We start from the raw sequence: 20386 nt of genomic DNA, 5'->3' as shown, positions 1-20386 counted from the left end.
AAATAGTTCTCATGTTGTTAAATCGAATTATTCAGGTTGTTGTTATGAGGACCTAACAGTACACCTGAAGTGTCTTGTGGCTTTATGTTACTGAAATTTAACCAATTACAAGCCAGAGACTCCATCAGACGCACGGCAGCATCCGAATGCAGTCAGAGACATGAAAGAGTCTTTAATTGGTCTATGTAAAGATCTGTGTATTATGATACTTTTCTACAGCGTATCATATGTATGACAATAGATATAGAGGTTTGTTTATGATATCTTGAATATTTAATGATATGGCAATACCCATTATATCTAGAAAAGTGTATTGCGATATAATCGATGAGACTAACGATATTTTTTCTATGACGGTTTTATTGAAATGGAAGCAGTGCTGTTTTTCAATATATATTATATATAGGTATATATATTCTATATATTTTACTATATCAGTCTATACGTGATGATAACGAGGATAGTTTTATCATGTTAAGCGGCTCATCACTATTTATAAGAGGTTTTATCGTGGCTGTTTGGACGTTATTGGGTTATGGGACCAGTGAAACATAATAAATAGCTTGATATTGAATACTTCCCATTTCTGCTGTGCGTTTGCTGAGTATCGTAAATGGTGGCGTTTGCTGTCGTTTAAACACGAGCCGATGAGCATTCTGACCGTCATGTGGAGAATATCAGCGTATGATCAAGATATTTCAAAAACCAAGGCCAAGATTTTCTTACGAGGCTTACACTATATGGCCAAAAGTATGTGGACGCCTGACCGTCACACCCCTATGTGGTTCGTCCCAAAACTTTTGCACCAAAAATCGGTTGTCTAGAGTGCATTTATATATAATTTCCTTTCACTGGAGGCCCAAACCTGTTCCAGCATGACGATGCACCTGTGCACAAAGCCAGCTCCATGAAGACATGCTGTGCCAAGTTTGGTGTAGAAGCCTACACAGAGCCCTGACCTCAACCCCACTGAACACCTTTGGGATGAACTGGAACACAGACTGCACCCCAGGTCTCCTCACACATCATCAGTACCTGATCTCTTGTGCCTACAGCCACACTCCAGAATCTAGAGGAAAGCCTTCCCAGAAGACTGGAGGTTACTATAAGAGCAGAGGGGGAATAAATCTGGAACAGGGTGTTCATCAAGCACATATGACTGTGATGGCCAGGTGTCCACATACTTTTGGCTGTATATAGTGTAGGTTTTGTGTGACTTACAGTAGCAAGTAGCTGGAAGTTAGATATGACTAAATTGGGTAAAAATAAATAAATAAATAAATAAATAAATAAAAGTGAGCAAGCACAATAATCAAGTCAACTCTGTAGGTATTTAATTTAGAGTTATAAGGGCGTGAAAAATATCTCTGAAGCAGATCTGTGGAGCGAGATGGAGGTCAGGGTGAGTGAGGGAAGAGGGACGGAGGAGGGGGAAAGAGCTCAGGCGAGAGTCCTTTACCCCAGCAGGTCTGCTGTGAAGGCAGGCTTAAAAAGGAGAGGAGGGGGCAGAGGTGAAAGCAGAGCTGGAATGTGTATGGAATGTGGAGAATGATGGGATTTTTCCTGCTGGGCGGCAGAAAGCTGGACCACTGCTGAGCACACACACACACACACACACACACACACACACACACACACACACATCAGGCTCCCAGAGACCAGCACACATCTATGTGCTTTTTTTATGCCTTCTATATTATTGCAGTTTTCTCCTTTCGCTGTCGTTTGGTTTCATCTCCTCTGCTGCCTGCATGCTGACCGTATCATTTCAGTCTCTCTCTCTCTCTCTCTCTCTCTCTCTAACTCTCCATCCTTTCACTTCTCCTTTTCAGACTCTCTTCCTTGCATCGTCACCCTTTCACCTTCTTCCTACCTCCCTCTGCCTTCCTCTAAATCTCCACCACTCCTCTTCCTCTCTCGCTCTCTCTCCCTCCCCTGTCCTTCTCACACTTTCACACATATACACACACACACACTCACTCTCTCGCTCTCTCTGTGTCTCGCTTTCTCGCGCTCAGGCGCTGCTGCAGGCATCGTTCCAAGCTCTGACAATCACAAGACTGTTATTTCATTTATTTCATTTCTCCTCACCTTGTTTGCTGTTTGCCAGGCCTTTCCAAATACGCACCGTTTTTCAGCAACCCGTCATGAACTCCACAGATCAGGGCAATGTTCCTCATGGACGGATTACAGAGTTAGCGGATTTGACACAAACTCGGAGTTTTCCGATCTTTCCAAAAGCTTTTGTCGGACTTGTTGCTAAGACAACGAGCCAGTAATCTCCAAACCTACTCAGGAGCAGTTTTGTTCAACGTAAACAAGATTGGGAAATACATTTAGGCGCATTATATACTGTGTTTTTTATTTAGTTTGTATTTATAATTAAGGCACTTGGCAGACGCTATTATCCAGAGCGACTTCCATTTATCTCATTTATACAACGGAGCAGTTGAGGGTTAAGGGCCTTGCTCAAGGGCCCAACAGTGGACGCTTGGCAGTGCTGGGATTTGAACCCACGACCTCCTGATCAGGCTCCAACGTCTTAACCACTGAGCTATCGATTCCCAGTCCTGCAGGATATTATCTCAGGGTCATAAATCTACATATATTTTGATACATTATCATATTTATGCGAAGATCATGTTGGTTAAGGAGCTAGTTTAACAGACGCAGCAGTAACACCTTGATAGCTAAGGGCCGTACTCACAGTCGAGTTAAGCAAATATAGCGAAGGTTTAATAATATAATTGCGCACATCGCTGTTCAGACCTCAGACATAATTCCTGACTTGAGCACTATTCAGACGTTGAGCAAGAGTTATGCGCACAGGGTGGAGTTTCAGCAAACAGATGGGTTTTTACTCTGACCTTGGTTCTGACCTTGGACTTGAGCCCATTTTTCTTACGTGATATCGGCTCAAGTCCAATGCCACTGTCTGACAGTTTGATGTAACCGCGATATGTCACAGAAATCTATGGGATGACATTTGAGGCCAAAATGAAATGCATATTATGGCTCTGTTATAATTATTTAATGAATTGATTATTAGTATCATCCATAAAGTGCATAAAGGTTGTTGTTTTTTTTTTCTCCAACATGGAGGACACTCTTCTTCATCGCTGCTTGTCTCAAGGACAGACATTTTTAAGGATAAAATTATGAGCAAATATATTAAATGAGCTGAAAGCATGCTGTAGCGGATGGGTGTTTATCCGCAGTCGGCTTATCCTTCATATCGTGTTTTCTTCACAGGACAGTGAATCAATTCAAATCAATTTTATTTGCATAGCGCTTCCAACAATAGACATAATCCTAATCAGTGCAGTTTGTAATCACATATCGGCTCTCGAAATGTCTGCGGTGCTCCTGCAGAATTGAATCTTTTTTTCTTTCTTTTTTTTTTGAGGTGAGCAGAGTTTAAAATGCGAGGACGTGTACGGCTTGCAAGTGGCGTGACGGAAAAACATTCACCCTATTTTTTGGGACTTCTGCAGATATCTGTGGAGCACAAATAAGGCGTGGTCTCTAGGTGGGAGGGGTATACAATTTCTCTCCCTGTCAGTCACAAAGGCACTAGCTAATCCTGAGCGTCTGTGAGCTCATGTATGTGGAAGAGGGCGGATAGCGCTTTCCTCTGAGTGTGTTACGCTGCCCTGTTTGAAAAGATACAGGTGACTGGCTTCACGTGTCTTGGAGGACACACGTGTTAGTCTTCAGCCTCCACGGTTAGTAGCTGTTGTATAATAGGGGAGATCTGGCTGGAGGGTGGGAGCTGACAGGTGACCAAAAACGGTGGGGAAAGAAATGCTAGAACCATACCTTTGCAATTATCTCCGACAGCTCAACTCTCCGTGGATATATGGACAGACTAATCCCCAAACAACCGAATGAACTTGTTTGTACTTATCACAATGAGTTAATCTTTCATTACTGTCTTTGTATTTGTGATATACGCGTCATACACAGAAGGGTGGTTGTTGTTGTTGTTCTTGTTGTTGTTGTTATTCTCTGCCCTAAGCGGTTCCTGCTTGAGTTATGGCCAACAGATGAGCATTGCTTACCTGGTTTTCATCCTCGCGACAAACTCCAGAGCCACGGACTTATTTGAGTAGGACGCTTTTAAACAGATGAAATAATGTCTGTACCGTGCGACCCCTGTGTCCAAAGACCTGCGTCATAATTCATCTCCGCTGCACACATTCACAATAACAATCAATTACTTTTAAACTTTCAAAACTCTCTCTCTCACTCTCTCACTCTCTCTTTCTCTTTCTCTCTGTCTCACTCAGGACAGGTCGTATACTAGGGTAAGAGAACAATATTTTTTTTTTTTCTTCTCAGGGGCAAGTTTTGAGAAATTCCTGGCTTGACTTCCCTCTTTGAATTAGAAACTGTCAATTTAATTGGCTGTGATCTCATATGCAAAGCTGCTTTCGCTTATTGCGCTGAGGTCTTATCCTTTAAATATGAATAAGATGGTCGGATGCTTTGAATTAAAAGCCCACCACCCCCACCCCCCACCTCCCACCCCACCCACTGCCCCCGGTTTCTGGTGATATATTTTCACCTCATTGGAGTGCTGAATATTTTAGCATATTACAAATTCTGCTCCAAAAAAAAAATGTTTAAAAAAAAAAAAATCTCCCTTTTTCCTCGTCTCACTTGCTCGCTCTCTCTCTCTCTCTCTCTCTCTCTCTCTCTCTCCCTCTCTCTCTCTCTCTCTCTCTCTCTTTCTTTTCCCCGCTAACTCTCTCCAAAAGCTTGACGGTTGGCCTCAGAGGAATCGGGGAGAAAAAGCTCTCAGAGCCGAAAGCCTTTTTCAGAAGTCACTTAGTCCCCGTAAACAAAACACGCATCTGCAACCAAATCTGTAATCATGTCGAACTCTAATCCAGCCGAGGAACGTCTTTTCAGGAGGGAGAAAGAGGGAGGAGAGCAGTATCAGCAGAGCATTAACAAATGTGTCTGTGTGTGTGTGTCTGTGTGTGTGTGTGTGTGTGTGTGTGTGTGTGTGTGTGTGTGTGTGTTCAGACAGGCAGGCAGGGATGTTTGCTCCTCAGAGGGCTGTTCAGGGCTCAGGTCATATGGTATGGGATCGCAGGAAGGCCCCGGACTCGTCTGTGCCGGAGAGTAAATCAATGGCGTGGGCTGCTGAGGGCCGCTGTGAATTCCCTGCTTGGCCTGGCTTTAATTGAAGTCTTGTGTCATCGCTGCTGAAACACGAGTGGCTAGATGTTGTTCAGATGAATTAACACAGGCGCCGTGATGGGGTCGTCGTGGCCTCGGTTGTTTTCACCTTTCCTCTTTTCCTCTCGTTGCTGTCGGAGCAGGTTTTACACTTATTTAACAGGAAGGGTTTAACACTCAAGTAGCTTGACGTTGAATTTGCAAATTACTCCGAGATGTAATAATGATAATGAGGAGGAATAATCATTCTCACTTATAGTATTCGCTTATGGTATTTTCAGTATTATGGGTCACTTTCCTAAATTAAAAAAACCCAACCACATCAATTACTGTCCTAAAACCGATGCTGTACAGCATATAAGCTGTTAAGAATTTCCAATAGACACATATTTTCATTGGCGGAGTCTCAAATCGTGCGCTCTTGAAAGCAGAGAACTACATCATCATCGTGTTATGCTGCTTTCGACTGAAGCTCGTAGAATAGAAACTACTCAGAAAACTCATTACCATTTAATGAGTTATACTGTGTATATTAGCATTAGCTTTAGCTTTGGAGGTTGAAAAATGTCTGAGTTCTGATTTCGCACTTCTGTGTTAAGTTGAACGAAGCAATATTCCATTTTTAGGATTTATTATTATTCTATTCAATAATATCCATCTATCCATACCACTTATCCTACACAGGGTCACAGGGAGCCTGGAGCCTATCCCACGGAGCTCGGGATACCCTGGATCGGGTGCCAACCCATCGCGGGGCACACTCGCACACACATTACAGATAACTTCGAGATGCCAATGAGCCCAGAACTGGTCTTTGGACTGGGGAAGGAATCTAGAGTACCGAGGAAACCCCCGAAGCATGGGGAGAACATGCAAACTCCACGCGCACAAGGCAGAGGCAGGATTCGAACCCCATCCCCGGTGGTGCGGGGCAGACGTGCTAACCACTACACCACCGTTTTTACATTTTCTTTATTTGACTGTTTGATTTTTTGGCGTAATCAAGATTTGGGCTATAAATTTACTCAAAATGGCCGCCACAACCTAAGGACCAAACATAGTACAGTATAGTACATGTGAATTCCTGTATGATGGGGTGGAAAGAAAAAAAAAATGGCATAAAACCTGAGCATTAACCATAAATCAGTGCTGATAATCATGTCCCAAGGGTTGAGAGTGATGGAGGTTTTTCTGATTGAAATATACTGCTGCTACTGTGATATGAGGAGAAGCTTTCGCACATTTTAATGCTTTTAGATAGATTTAAAAACCAAAAACCACCCAGTTGATTATTTTCCAATAGCAGCATGTCCCACTATGATTTATTCCACTTATACCACAGCCAATGAATTTTTTTTTTTTTAAATAAAGAATAAAAGTTCAGGTTATAGTCACATTTAAGCTTACTTGCTGTTATCTCATGTTATAGAAGCTGTGATTTTTCTTTCCTCATTAATAGACAAACACAAATGCAGCTTATTATGATACCAAGAATCCACGAAGCTCTAATTCCTCTCTCCTGAACACTCTCGCATGTTGGAAAACTTCCTGTTACGATTTTAGCACTGACACTGGAGACTCCTTCTATAAATGTTAACTAAACCTCTCCTTACAGAAAGCTTCACCACATAACTGATGATTATTCATATATCTTTGTTAAATAACAACACGTGTTTTTTTTTTTTTGTTTTTTTTTATGTTTTGGAACGGCCAAGTCAAAGTCCTGACCTTAATCCAATAGAAATGTTGTGGAAGGACCTGAAGCAAGCAGTTCATGTGAGGAAACCCACCAACATCCCAGAGTTGAAGCTGTTCTGTACTGAGGAACGGGATAAAATTCCTCCAAGACGATGTGCAGGACTGATCAACAGTTACCGCAAACGTTTAGTTACAGTTATTCCCGCACAAGGCGGTCACACCAGATACTGAAAGCAAACGTTCACATACTTTTGCCACTCAATATGTAATATTGGATCATTTCCCTCAATAAATAAATGACCAAGTATAATATTTTTGTCTCATCTGTTTAATTGGGTTCTCTTTATCTACTTGTAGGACTGATAATATTTTAGGTTATACTTCCGCAGAAATCTAGAAAATTCTAGATTTTCAGAATCAATAATTCAGCAGTGTTGTGATATAAATACAGTGCAAGTCCTTGCTATGCAGTGGCCACTTCTAGCAAGCTTATGTCAAAATTTCTGGTGTACTTTACGGAATGCAGTACAGACGGGTGTGGGATTAGTGTGTCAGGGCACGAGCACACACACACACACACACACACACACACACACACTGTTGAACAAAATGTTGTGTTCTGCACTGTGACTCTGTTCTTGCTCTACTCGCACCAAATGCCTCCAGAAACACAACATTAATAACAGTTATCTAGACACACAGACTCTAGACACGTGATTTTAGCCCTAGATAACCATACTGCTGCTCGGAGACACATCTGAAGGGGCAGATACACATCTGATGGAGACTGGTTCCCATTTTCTGCCACTGGGATGGAGAGAGATGGAGAGAAATGGAAAGAGGGAGCCAACACCAGCGCTTCTCTGGCCATGTGTCTGTTGAAGCGAATGGACCATGTGACAGGACATGTCGCACTGAGTGACAAAGCTTGAGGGGGAAAAAAAGCCTGTGGAAGCAGAAAAAAAAGTGAAACACTTGCCATGGTCTCCCAGAAGTCTAGTGAGGATAGACAGAGAAGGAGGGAATGAAAAGATAGAGAGGATGGAAAGCAGGAGTCTAAAAATTGCATGTGTGTGAAAGAAGAGAAGGAGGTGGACATGCAGGATATATTACAAACAGTAGCCTGTGCAAATACAGCAATGATGGACAGAGGTCGAGGTGAATTGTGGGGAGGGTGAGAGAAAGGTCAGGGTTGTCAGAGAAGATGGGATGGAGATGTAGGAAATGAAAGAAAGAGAGACAGCAGGGAGGAGAGAGAGAGAGAGAGAGAGAGGTTGAAGTGGATATTTTGAATACCTTGCAGTGATAACATCAGATTCTTTATAACTTTCCTCCATGGCCTTGAAGCAAACAAGCAGCACTGCTGCGTTTCATACTGCAAGCTTCTAAATCCCAGAAAGAGAGAGAGAGAGAGACTGAGAGGTAGAGTAAGATAGAGAGACAGAGTGAAAGACACAGATAGCGAGTGAGAGATTGAGAGTGGCAGAGAGACTGAGTGAGTGACAGAGAGAGAGTGAGAGGCAGAGTACGAGAAAGATTGTGTGTGTGTGTGTGAGAGAAAGAGATAAAGAATTAGAGAAAGACAAAGAGAGTGAGATTGAAAGTGAGTGAGGGATAAAGAATGAAAGAAAGACAAAGAGAGAGTGAGCGACAGTAAGAGAGGGAGATGTAGAGTGAGTGAGAGAAAAAGACAATGAAAGACAGACAGACAAAGTGATAGAGAGAGAGAGTAAGAGAAACAAAGACTGAGAGAGAGAGAGAGACGTGTACCGAAAGTAAACAAGTGGATGAAAGGATGTTTTGGAGAAAGAAATGGACTGAGAGAAGGAATAGTGTGAACTATATAATCTAACTTGTATATAATAAAACATGTTCTTGGAATGACATCCTGTTAGCCTGTCGCTGCCTTCTGATGTCATCAGTGTGCGCCTTGTACTCCTCCCACTCCTAAACTGATTAAAAATTTCCTTCTATAATGTAATATTTTAGAGAGGCTACTTAGACCTAGGTGAAAAGAGGAATCATGTCCATGTATGCTGTTCTCCCGCTTTTAAACACAACCCGTCACCATGTGAAAGGATGGTGGCTAACACTTTTGCTAGCAAACTTAGCTACTTGTTTTAATCATACAGTGTAATAAATAGACTATTGTTAGCTAACCTGTTAGGAAACTCGCACAGTGTTTTTTTTTTTTTTTTTAAAACAAAATATTAGAATCGGATCAATAGCTAGCTTGATAGCACTTTGTTTTTATCTTCAAATATACTTAGCCTAACATCATCTAGCTTGCTAGCTACTAGCTATTGGAGGAGCAGCAACATTAGCTAAACGAACTACTTCGCAGTGCTGTGTTTAGCTAATCGAGACTTTGAAATGATACGGTTTTTTATGATTGAGCCTATATAGTCAAAGAAAATACCATTTAAATACTTTTTAGCAATATTTAGATATACAATACATACAGCTCATATATATTCTGTGCCATGTACATTTTATTTCTCTTTTTGGTGTTTAAGTGTGTAAATACTTTCCCCCAGGGTGCAAATAGACCTCTTCACCAAACACTTAGTGAGAACTATTTTTTAACACAATGTACGAGACGATCGCAATAAAACCCTGGGATAAATTCTATAACGTGCTGTATGATAAAGTGCGTTCTCCATGACAGATCCTCTAACTATTAAAGAAAATGACTACATTTTGCTTATGTCATCAATCCAGGCTGGTGCAGAGAACGTGCTTTCCTAAACACAAACATTCGGAGGGTTCCGTCCATATTTCTGTCGCGTTTGTAGCTGTCCTGTGAGTGTGGCGTAATCCTATTGGGGGATTTTAGATGATAGTATTGGAGCAGCTTTCACACACATTTCCAGAACTGTGTCATCAGCCGTCTTTGGTGGCAATGGCACTAACCTGTTAGGTTATATGTAGTGATATATGACCAAAGAATTTGTTTACGATATGTGATCAGGCCCACAAAATCCATCCATTTACTGTACCGCTAATCCTACACAGGGTCGTGGGGCACAAGGCGAGGGACACCCTGGACAGGGAGGACAATCACACACTCTAGACAATTTGGAAATGTTTAGATAATCAGCCTACAATGCGTTATTTTGGACTGGGGAAGGAATCCGGAGTACCCGGAGGAAACCCCCGAACATGCAAACTCCGTACAAACAGAGTATTGTAGGTGGGATTCGAACCCCCAACCCTGGCGGTGCGACGCAAAGTGCTAACCACTAAACCACCGAGCCCTCCAGGCTCAAAATCATACGACAGAATGCTCAGCTTTAGTTTTTGTCCATTTTGCCTGTTTGCTTGAAAAATGGTTCTACATTATTACGTCCAGACATGGGGAAAGCACAGTAGTGTGTGGTCATTTTACCCGACTACGTTGCCGTAGTGTGTGCGTACGGGTTTGTGTTTAGATAAGCAAGACCAACAGTAAGAAAGATTCATATTCATGTGCATTATAAGCATTGAAATGTTGAATAATAGCACAGTGTAAGCTTTGTGAGAGTGTTTGGAGCTCTGTGGTCGGCTGTGCCTGGTTTTACCACTATACCGCTCGGCCCGTCCCTCCCGCCGGCTCAGAGTGCTGGAATGTTCTCTCCTCTGTGGAAGCTTTTGACAAGCTGAAACAATGGTAACTTGCTTTTGCTGACTGGAGACTTTTTTTTTTCCATCATGCTTTTTTAGATTGCAGGACTGGACAGTGTGCAGATAACTTTTGATTGTGTGTGTGTGTGTGTGTGTGTGTGAGTGTGTGTGTATTAATGAGCAGCTGAAGACTAGACTTGGCTTCTCCATAAGGCTCCATTGCTCCTAGATCCTGTTTTTAGTTATTCTTTAACCGGCATTCCTGGAGTGAATCCACTGTATTCTGGGAAACTTTTTTTTTTGTTTTTCAGTATTGAATTGATGTACGCCATGAATAGAGAGAGAACCGTGGAAAATCATTACTCACTACTTCAATGCTAACACTGCATAGTTGATTTGTCCAACAAATCAAATGCAGAATTAAAATTAACAGCCGCATATTCGATAAAAACCTGCAACTGTAAGCTTTTTTTTTTTTTTTTTTTTTTTGGTGCATGATTTACATCATTACGTATTGTTACTGTTTTTTTTTTTAATTATTCAGTTCTAATGTATATACCTGGCTTTCCATTCATCACTTAATTCATCAGTATTTTGATTTAAAATAAGTGATAACTGGTACTATCTTGCTTTGTGGAGCTTCCACAACATTAAATGTAACCATAACTGGATAAAAAGTACAACGTGTCATTCTTTAATACATCAAAAATGGTTATTGTTGGGAAACTGATGTGGTATAAGAGGAATAAAACACTTCAGGATGTCCTGTACATGCCCCCAAGTGTTTGCTCAAAATGCCCGGGAATCATCCCTTTTTACCAGGATATATGAATATTAATGAATATGCAAATAAGATATATCCGCTTGCCATTATATCTTATCATAACTTTCATTAGCTAACTAATCTAGCCAACAAGCTAACTGCTAATCAGATAGCTCACAGAGACATGAGTGAAATTTCAGTATTCAGTCTCGATTTGGATTCATTGTCTGTAATTTATTTGTCAGCACCTCAGAATATAATCTAATCTAATATAATATACAACCATAACACTTAACCATACGTTGGCTTGGGTAACCTAGCTAGCCAGCTTAGCATGGAGGTTCTGTGGCTCACAGAACCAGGTGCCACCTTCTGTTCTCGGGTGATTAATCCAAGGCTGTGGAGTTTATTTAGGGTAATCAAATACTGAGTTTAAATGTAGCCCCGCCCCCAAATAAGTTTTATACAGAAGTACTGAGAAAGTCAACAGCATTAGATTTAGCCTTCCATGAGGTTAGGGGGAGGGGAATCTTTCACATTTAGGCCTACTTTAAAATCTACTCAAATGAATTCTTTAGCCTGGAAAAAGGAAGGAAAATTGAACATGGTATGAAAATAGATTTTAACATCAGATTGTAAGCCTGGGATTGTAAAAGCCAGGATTATGAACGTGCTCATGATATCTGTGATATCTCAGGAATTGGTCATGATGTAGATGGTAATATATCATCACACGCTCGCGTCTCAGCCATTTTGCCCGTGTTGTAGGAGAAACAGAGCGAGCAGAAAGCTAGATGAAGCTGTAAGCACTCTCTTTCTCTTGCATGTGTGTGTGTGTGTGTGTGTGTGTTTGCGAAGTGGCGCCACTATTGAGAGGCAGGCTCTGGGGAGCCCGGCGCTAAACTTGATCAAACCGGTCTATTTGTCTTAAAGCTCCGGGGACCTGCCTCACTTCCTGTTGTGTAATGCCGCCTGTTCCACGTCTCTGACACAGAGCAGCCAGGCCAGGCCTCCGAAAGAGAGAGAGAGAGAGAGAGAGAAGAAAACAGCATTCTGCTGGCACACACCACATTCCTGTTTGAATATGCTGCTGTCCTTTCTAGAACATTCCCTTCCTTCTTCTTTCTTTTTTCATTTCCATACCCTGAGCTTGATCAGGAATTTTCTAAAATAGCCGAAGGCAAGCTGCTGACATGCCAAAAGTTCAGAACATATTCAGAGATCTTAAGACCAGCGGTATTAAATCTATTTTTTTATTTTTTGGCAGAGTGCCTCATAGAGCTGGCAGGTTTCCATAAGCCTATAACAAATATCACACACACACAGACATATATGTGTGTGTGTGTGTGTATATATATATATATATATATATATATATATATATATATATATATATATATATATATATTCTTCTGTTTATAGCCAATCATACAATAGAGCTGTTCAATTCTCGATTCTGATTGGTTAGAAGGTGTTTAAATTTCTAGAACAGCAGCTCTGTAGTTCCAGCTGTAACGCAGTAACGCTATCGTTTCTATAGTAACAACTACTTTGTTTGTACGGGGACTTGTATGGTCGACACCTGACGTAATACAATACTAATAATTATACTAAGACATCTGTGCTATTGTGAAGATTTCCGTAAGGAAACGTTTATTTAAACTTTATGGAAGGAGTCTCCAGTGTCAGCGTTTTGAAACGTTCAGTACATTTTCTGGCACGGCGAAGTCCTCAGGACAGAAGACGTTGCACTTTGCAGTTCTGCATTGTTTTTAAATTATTAACAACGAGAGAGAGAGAGAGATGATGGTGAGGAAATGACTGTTTATAGCTGTGTACCGTACACAGTGATACTGTGTATAATGTAAGCTGTAACGTAACTCAACGTTAGCTGTTTACTAAACCAGTGTTTATTCTGCAGAAGCACGTCACACCAGGATCGCGGATAATCACCTGATATCACGCCATCTCAGTGAAGAAATTCGAGAGGTGAAAACCCGCTGCTTCAGGCTGACGACAGTGGTTAAAGCTGTGGGTTTCTGATTGGAACTTGGGTGTTCAAAGCAAGACCTTCAACTCAATTGGACTGTAAGTAGTTTTGGTTAAAATTGTCTGACGGATATGACCAAATATACACAAACAGAACTCTGTTAATATTAATAATATTCATATGATATGGTGACTTTAAGATATTGAGCTGTAAAGGTGTGACCTAAAATACAGCGGGGGAAATAAGTATTGGACACGTCAACATTTTTTTCAGTAAGTATATTTCCAGTGAGGTTATTCACATGACATTTTCACCAGACATCAGTATTCACTCAAGAAATCCACACATATAAAGAATTCACAACATTAAAGTCCATAAATGAAGTTATATGTGATAAAGTGGAATGACACGGGAAAAAAGTACTGAACACGCTAACTGAAATGTATTTAATACTTAATGGAGAAGCCTTTGTTTGTAACGACGGCTTCAAGACACTTCCTGTATGAAGAAATGAATGGGCCGCAGTATTCATTTGTGATTTCGGCCCGTTCTTCTAAACATATTGTCTTTAAATCTTCTTCAATTGGATTGGAGTCAGGTGATTGACTGGGTCATTCTAACACCTTGATTTTTCTCTGAAACCAATTGAGAGTTTCCTTTGCTGTATGTTTTGGATCGTTGTCCTGCTAGAAGCTCCACCCACGTCTCATCTTCATCATCCTGGTGGATGGCAGCGGATTCTTCTCAAGAATCTCCCGGTAAAGGACTCCATTCATCGTTCCTTCAATTATATGACGTCTGCCAGTACCATGTGATGAAAAACAGCCCCACACCATGATGCTTCCCCCTCCAAGCTTCACTGTTGTAGTGTTTTTAGGCTGATGTGCAGTGACATTTCTTTTCCAAACATGGTGTGTAGTATGACAGACAAAGAGTTCAATTTTGCTCTCGTCTGACCAGACTACACTCTCCCAGTATTTCATAGGCTTGTCCAAATGAGTTGTAGCAAACTTTAAACGAGCTTCGACATGCCTTTTCTTTAGTAATGGAGTCTTGCGGGTGAGTGTGAGCAGTGGAGAGCATTGCCTATTGTTTTCTCTGTGACGATGGTACCTGCTGCCTCCAAGTGTTTCTGGAGCTCTTTCTGAGAGGTCCTTGGCTCTTGAGCTACTCTTCTGACTATTCTTCTGACTCCCTGGTCAGAAATCTTGCGAGGAGCTCCTGTGCGTGGCCGGTTGATGACGGAGTGATGTTGCTTCCATTTGTGGTTTTGAAATACGTCTGTATCCGGTTACATCAGTATGTTTCACAACAATAAGGTTCCAAAGGTCTTGGGAGAGCGCTTTGCTTTTACCCATCATGAGATGTTTCTTGTGTGACACTTTGGTTAACGAAAAGCCTTTTTATAGACCATCAATTTACTAACCCAGCTGATATTCATTTACACAGATATAATATATAATTACTTACAGATTTCAGCCTTACCTTGGAGAACTGCTTTTTCTTAGCGTGTTCAATACTTTTTTTTCCCCATGTCATTCCACTTTATTACACATAACTTTATTTATGGACTTTAATGTTGTGAATTCTTTATATTTTTGGATTTCTGGAGTTAATACCGATGTCTGGTGAAAATTTCATGTGAATAACCTCGTCAACAAAAAAATGTTGACGCGTCCGATACTTATTTCCCCCATTGTAAGTATCTTTTTAGTTTTTTTAATACCAATAAGCTATACTTTGATGTAAAACTTCTCACACATATTGAGTGTCATGTAAAAAAAACCCAACATTTAATTACTAAACTCATTTTTGGTATATATATATATATATATATATATATATATATACATTTTTGGTATATATATGCCTTGTTTAACCACCATAGTGCAGGTTATTTTCTCAAATTCACATTTACTGCATTTGTATGCCTTTCCCTTAATGTCGATGTATATTTATTCAAACTTTTCACACAACTATTTTGAATACGCGCTGTCCGAATACGAGCGATACGACCTGAAAATATTCCATTAACCTCTCAGATGATTGTGAGCGCCACTCAGGCTGCCTGTGCACCGTGCTGAGAGCGGGTGGCCTGTGGCTTCTGAGGGCTGGGCACATGTGGTAAAGAGGCTAATGCATTTGTGTGGAGAGATCGAAGCAGAGCAGTGTGCCTCCCCCTGTCATCCATCTCTCATCTCTCTCTCTCTCTCCATCCCCCCCCCCCCCGACTCTCTCTCTCCCCACCTCATCCTGGCTGAGTGGATGTGGAGCGCCACACACAGCACTCACACCCTCTCTCCACCTCCCACACACACATCTCGGGCAACAACACACACACACACACACACACACACACACGGGGGGGAACCCTGTGTGCTCAACCTCATCCTGGTTGCAGGCTGCACTCACTCCTACACACACACACACACACACACACACACACACACACACACACACATAAATGCATATTTCTGCTCCTGCAAATTTAAGTGATACAAAGAGCAAGAATTAGACATTGATATACCACTCACACACACACACACACACACACACACACACACATTTTCACATGTATGTTTTTTTTAACCCCTTAAAGGATCCATCCTGAAACACGTTAAATATATTTATATTGAAATATTTGTCATATTCTTGGCATATGAATAGTCTGCTGCTGATTTGTTGCTTTGTGCTGTATTTACGTTATTCTCGTGTAAAAGTTAGTGGTCGTGCGCTGTGCTGATGTCACGTGGAATCGTTGTTACTGCTAGCACAGTTAGCTAAAGAGCGAATCAAAAGCGCAAGAGCTTCTTTTCTCAGTCGCCGTCTTCAACAAATCAACGTCATATAGATGAGAACTCCAACGTAGAGACGTCAGTACGAATGGTTAGGCTGAAAGTCCCAGAATGCAATGCGTTAATTAGCGATCTACGAGATGAAGAGCGCGACGGCATCGATGCCGTTATTAACGTGAAAGTCGAAGCTGTTTGAGCAGAGGGATCTGGACAGACTACAGGACTAAAGCGCCACTGCATCGCTGTCTTCAGGTAGAGATGAAGCAAGGGCTAAATCTGACTGACAGCACTATCAGCATTGTGGGTAATGAAGGACACAACGTCAAACTAATAAACAGTCCCTTCAGGATTTTCCGATTTCAGAGATTAACGCATAATCAAGCAAACTCCGCAATATTCGGAGGAGTTCGCAATTTTTTAAAAAATTACCGCAGATTTTCAGCAGATTCGGGCCGAGACTCGCCGTGTGACGTCATCACCACACGTTCAGCCGAAACCCTCTTCGATTCACGTGCGTCGAACACGAGTACAACAAAAAGGTCTCGTTTACCAACAAACAACACCGCGAAAGAGCGCGCAGAACGATTTCATGCGATTGCGATCTCGCCAGTTTAAATAGTTTTCAGCAAAAAGAAGAAGAAGAAAAAAAAGCACAAATAACTAAAAATGTGTGCAGTTACGAGCGAGGAATGCAAGTCGGTGAGTTGAAGGGGTTAAACTTCGTTACACTTTTCAATATTATGAATATAATATCTAAGTAGATCAACTTCAGGAAATCAAAAACTAAACTTGCATAAGGATCTGCCCAAATGAAATCCTATATAGCCGCTTGTTTTCTGTAACGGAGCTGCTTTTCCGCTCTCCGTGTCCGTTGCTACAGCGGGTTAGCATTAGCGCTTCAGGATTTCAGGTCAGGAATTAAGCCAGAAATGGCTAGTTTAGAAGAACTGACAAAGCTTCAAATTACAGGTTGATAAACCCCCTCCCCTGCCCAGCTCAAAAAAAAAAAAAAACCCCAGCTAGGCATTGTTAAATTTCCAGGGTTTTTCAATCCTGCACTTGAGTTTCTCTCATGCACGTGTCGAGCTCCACGTGTCGAGTTGCACTGCATATGAAAGCGGATACGGAGCAGTACATGTGTTCGCGCCACTTAATCCAATCGGAACAATGGCAAAATGGTGCAGGGCGGCGTACGTTCTTCAGAGAGATGGCCGGACGAACGTGTGAGAGAGGAAGACGATGGAGGCAGACGTGCGCCGACCGTAAGACGCTATATATTGGTGCTTTCTGTGATGCGTTTAAAGCCGCGGGTTATTTCTACGACTCTGCTCGGAGAGAGTGAGAGTATAGGCGACAGCTTGGACCCCCTACACTCCATCACTGAGCCCTCACACCTCCAGCAAGGTCACATGACTGCAGTGAAACCCTGTCCCGACCTCACAGAGGAAAGTTGGCACCTAACGCCACGCGACCAGCCTCTAACTCACACCTCAGCGTTCACACAGAGATACGGCAAAGGCCAGAGAGACATGGGGAAGTGGGAAAACCCTAATTAGACCCGTCCCAACCTGGATATCTCACCATCTCGCTTCTAAGGGTTAACTTCTAAAACTCCCAAAACCGGTCCACTTATTACGCACCTTTCCTATTAGACTCATTGTAATGAATGAATAATTAATAAACATTACAGAATAACATGAACACGAGCAACATGAATAACTCTGTAATACGCTGGACGTTTAAGGGGTTCATTCTGAACATCGGATGTCTTTTATACCAGGCGGAATTACTGGATCGTCTTTTGCAGCTCCATCCAGAGTGGTTGTGTTTTAGTTATTTGTCATAAATCATATTTTTCAGTAACTACTATGAATTAATCAGTAATTATAGTGGCGTGTAGAAAGGCGTGTAGTGACGAGAGCCAGACCACAACTCCACTCTGAAACACATTTAAGTATGTTTATATTTGCAATATTTGTTATGTTCTTAGTGCTAATGTTGGGTGGTGCTGTATTTACGTTTGTCCCGTGAGAAGTTAGCGGTTGTGTGCTGTACCGATGTTGTTATCGCTAGCGCAGTTACAGTGCAAAAAAAAACCCCCAAAACAATTCAACGATCTCGAACACAAAGGGATAACAGGCGGGTTTTGCTGTTGAAAAAGAAAACGACGAGCAGGAGCTTTGTTCGAGACGTCATGTTGATCGTCCCCTGGAATATCCGGAGGAGCTCGCGATCTTTCGAAATTACAGCGGATTTCCCGCAGACGCCGTCACGGCCGTCTTCGATTCACGTGCGTCGAATACGAGTACAGCCAAAACGTCTCATTTACCAACAAACTTCACTGTGAAAGAGCGCGCGGAACAATCTCATGCGATTGAGGTTTCGCTAATTCAAGTCCTTTTCCACAAAAAAACACTGCAAGTCGCATCACAAATCGAGGATTTTAGGCTGCAACATTCCCAGGGGAAAAAAAATAAAAACGCGAAATCCTGAGAAATCCAGCATCGATTTAGTAGTGGAGATGTCGGTGCAAATGCTGGAGTCAAAGTCCCAGAATGCAATTCAGCTATACGACACCGAGTTACGACAGAGACTCGGCTCGGCTAGTTAGCGATCCACGAGATCGATGGCGGAATCAACATGACACTCGAGGCTTGACGTGACAGATGAGGAGGTGAGAGAACGCCGGACAGAGTAAAGTAATAAAGTGCCGCTGTGTCGCTCTCTTTAGGTAGAGACGAAGCAAGGGCGAAATCCCACTGGCGCCACCATCAACGGGTAGACGAACGGCATTGTGGTTAATGTAGGAAACTTAACCAAAATAGACCGACATGGGTTGGGGTTAAGAACTGGATCTTGGCTGCCATTGAAGATCATGTGTTAATTATAAAGATTAATATGCAAGTCACTCAAGGTGGATTTTTCACAAGCACAAGCAGAGGGGAGGGAAGAAAAAAAAAAAAAAAAGAGTAAAAGGTAAAAGTAAATCCACACACAGATACCGAAACATTCCCATCTCCCCATGTGCTGTTTGCTAAGCCAGCGTGCCCATGTGCCTTAGTCAGACAGGACTCACACTGCATGCTCACTTTTCACAGAGCAAAGTCAAACGGTGACTCACAGATTCCTCCTCCCCAACCCCCCCCCCCTTTTTTTTCCAGGGATCTGGAAATTGGCTGGCAATATGACTACACACCTTCCCTCTCCTTCTTCCTTCTCTCTCCCTCCTTCTCTCAGTTCTGCCACCATCCATATGCTTTCTTGTCTATACAACACCACCAAAAACTCCTGATTTAGGAAAGTCTACTGCTCAGAAACTTCCGCTCAGTACGATCAAACGTGTCCCGGGACGGTCGAGTCGTCCCTCAGTCGCACCTTAAAAAACTTCAAAGCCTAACTAAAAATAAATAAATAAATGAATAAAAGTCAGCGACACCTTCCAGCGTCACGCGTTGTCGCGAATGTGCCGGCTCCTTTGTTTAAACGCTCCCGCAAACCGGAGGTGGTCTTTTACGACCTAGATCGTTTTTTTTTATTATTATTATTATAATAAATAAAGTAGCGTAATATATTTCCACGTAAATAACTACAAAGCATTTTCACTCGGATCTCGTGGAAATCTCGTCATGCCTGAAAAAGCGCGCTGGTTTAACTTGGGCACGTATGTGAAATCTGCACCGGGGCGGTGACTTGACGAGACGACATGGACGTGATGCTTTAAAAGAGAGATCTCGGTGAGATTTTAGGCTGCGAATTCTCTCTCCGGTACTGGTCAAGAGGCCAGCCGGCCATTCAAAGCCTGTGTGCTGTGTGATGGAGGAAGGGGTTGTGGTTGGGGGGGGGGGGAGAAGAGAAGAAAAGCTGAAGAGCTTTGAATGGCGGTGAGGAATGTTTTAAAAGTGTCCGTGTGATGTGATGGGGGCAGAGGATAAGGAGGGGGGTACTTTTCTCCTTTTCTGCCTGACTGAAGGGGGGGGTTTGAAGAAGGACGAGAAGGAGGGACAAAACTTCAGCTTTGATACGCGTGACTGAGACAGCACGTTTTTTTTTTTTTTTTTGGTTTGTTTTGTTTTGTTTTTTTTAAGACTTTTTAAGCATGAATTGCGATTTCACTTGAGAAGTGCAGAGAAATAACCGGAGCGCGAAAAAATCAACAACCTATGCCATGATCGTTTCTCTCTCTCTGAGCGAAAGCATCCTTAAAAAGTGAACGAATTGACATTGTGATCGGGTAGATTTCACTGCTTTAACCGCTAAAAATATAGGGCTGTGATTCGGACTAATTACTAAAGCCCCCCCCCACCCATGTGCAAAACAAGAAGCATCCATTTTGTGCGTTCTGTAAACAAC

The 20386-nt window shown here is 42.1% G+C and overlaps 1 protein-coding gene across 1 annotated transcript in view; it reads left to right on the top strand.

The window, feature by feature from the left end:
* The window catches only part of wnt5b (wingless-type MMTV integration site family, member 5b), a 121587-nt gene that overhangs the window by 54484 nt on the left and 46717 nt on the right, over nt 1-20386 (top strand). The window contains exon 2 of the mRNA XM_053650818.1: nt 13173-13339. The gene's annotated coding sequence lies outside the window, so the exon portion shown is untranslated. The remainder of the gene's footprint in view (nt 1-13172; nt 13340-20386) is intronic.

The sequence above is a fragment of the Ictalurus furcatus genome, chromosome 19 (genome assembly GCF_023375685.1).
Source record: "Ictalurus furcatus strain D&B chromosome 19, Billie_1.0, whole genome shotgun sequence".
NCBI classification, from domain to species: domain Eukaryota; kingdom Metazoa; phylum Chordata; class Actinopteri; order Siluriformes; family Ictaluridae; genus Ictalurus; species Ictalurus furcatus.
Note: the sequence above shows the minus strand (reverse complement) of the source record. Positions and strands in the feature narration are given on the sequence as shown.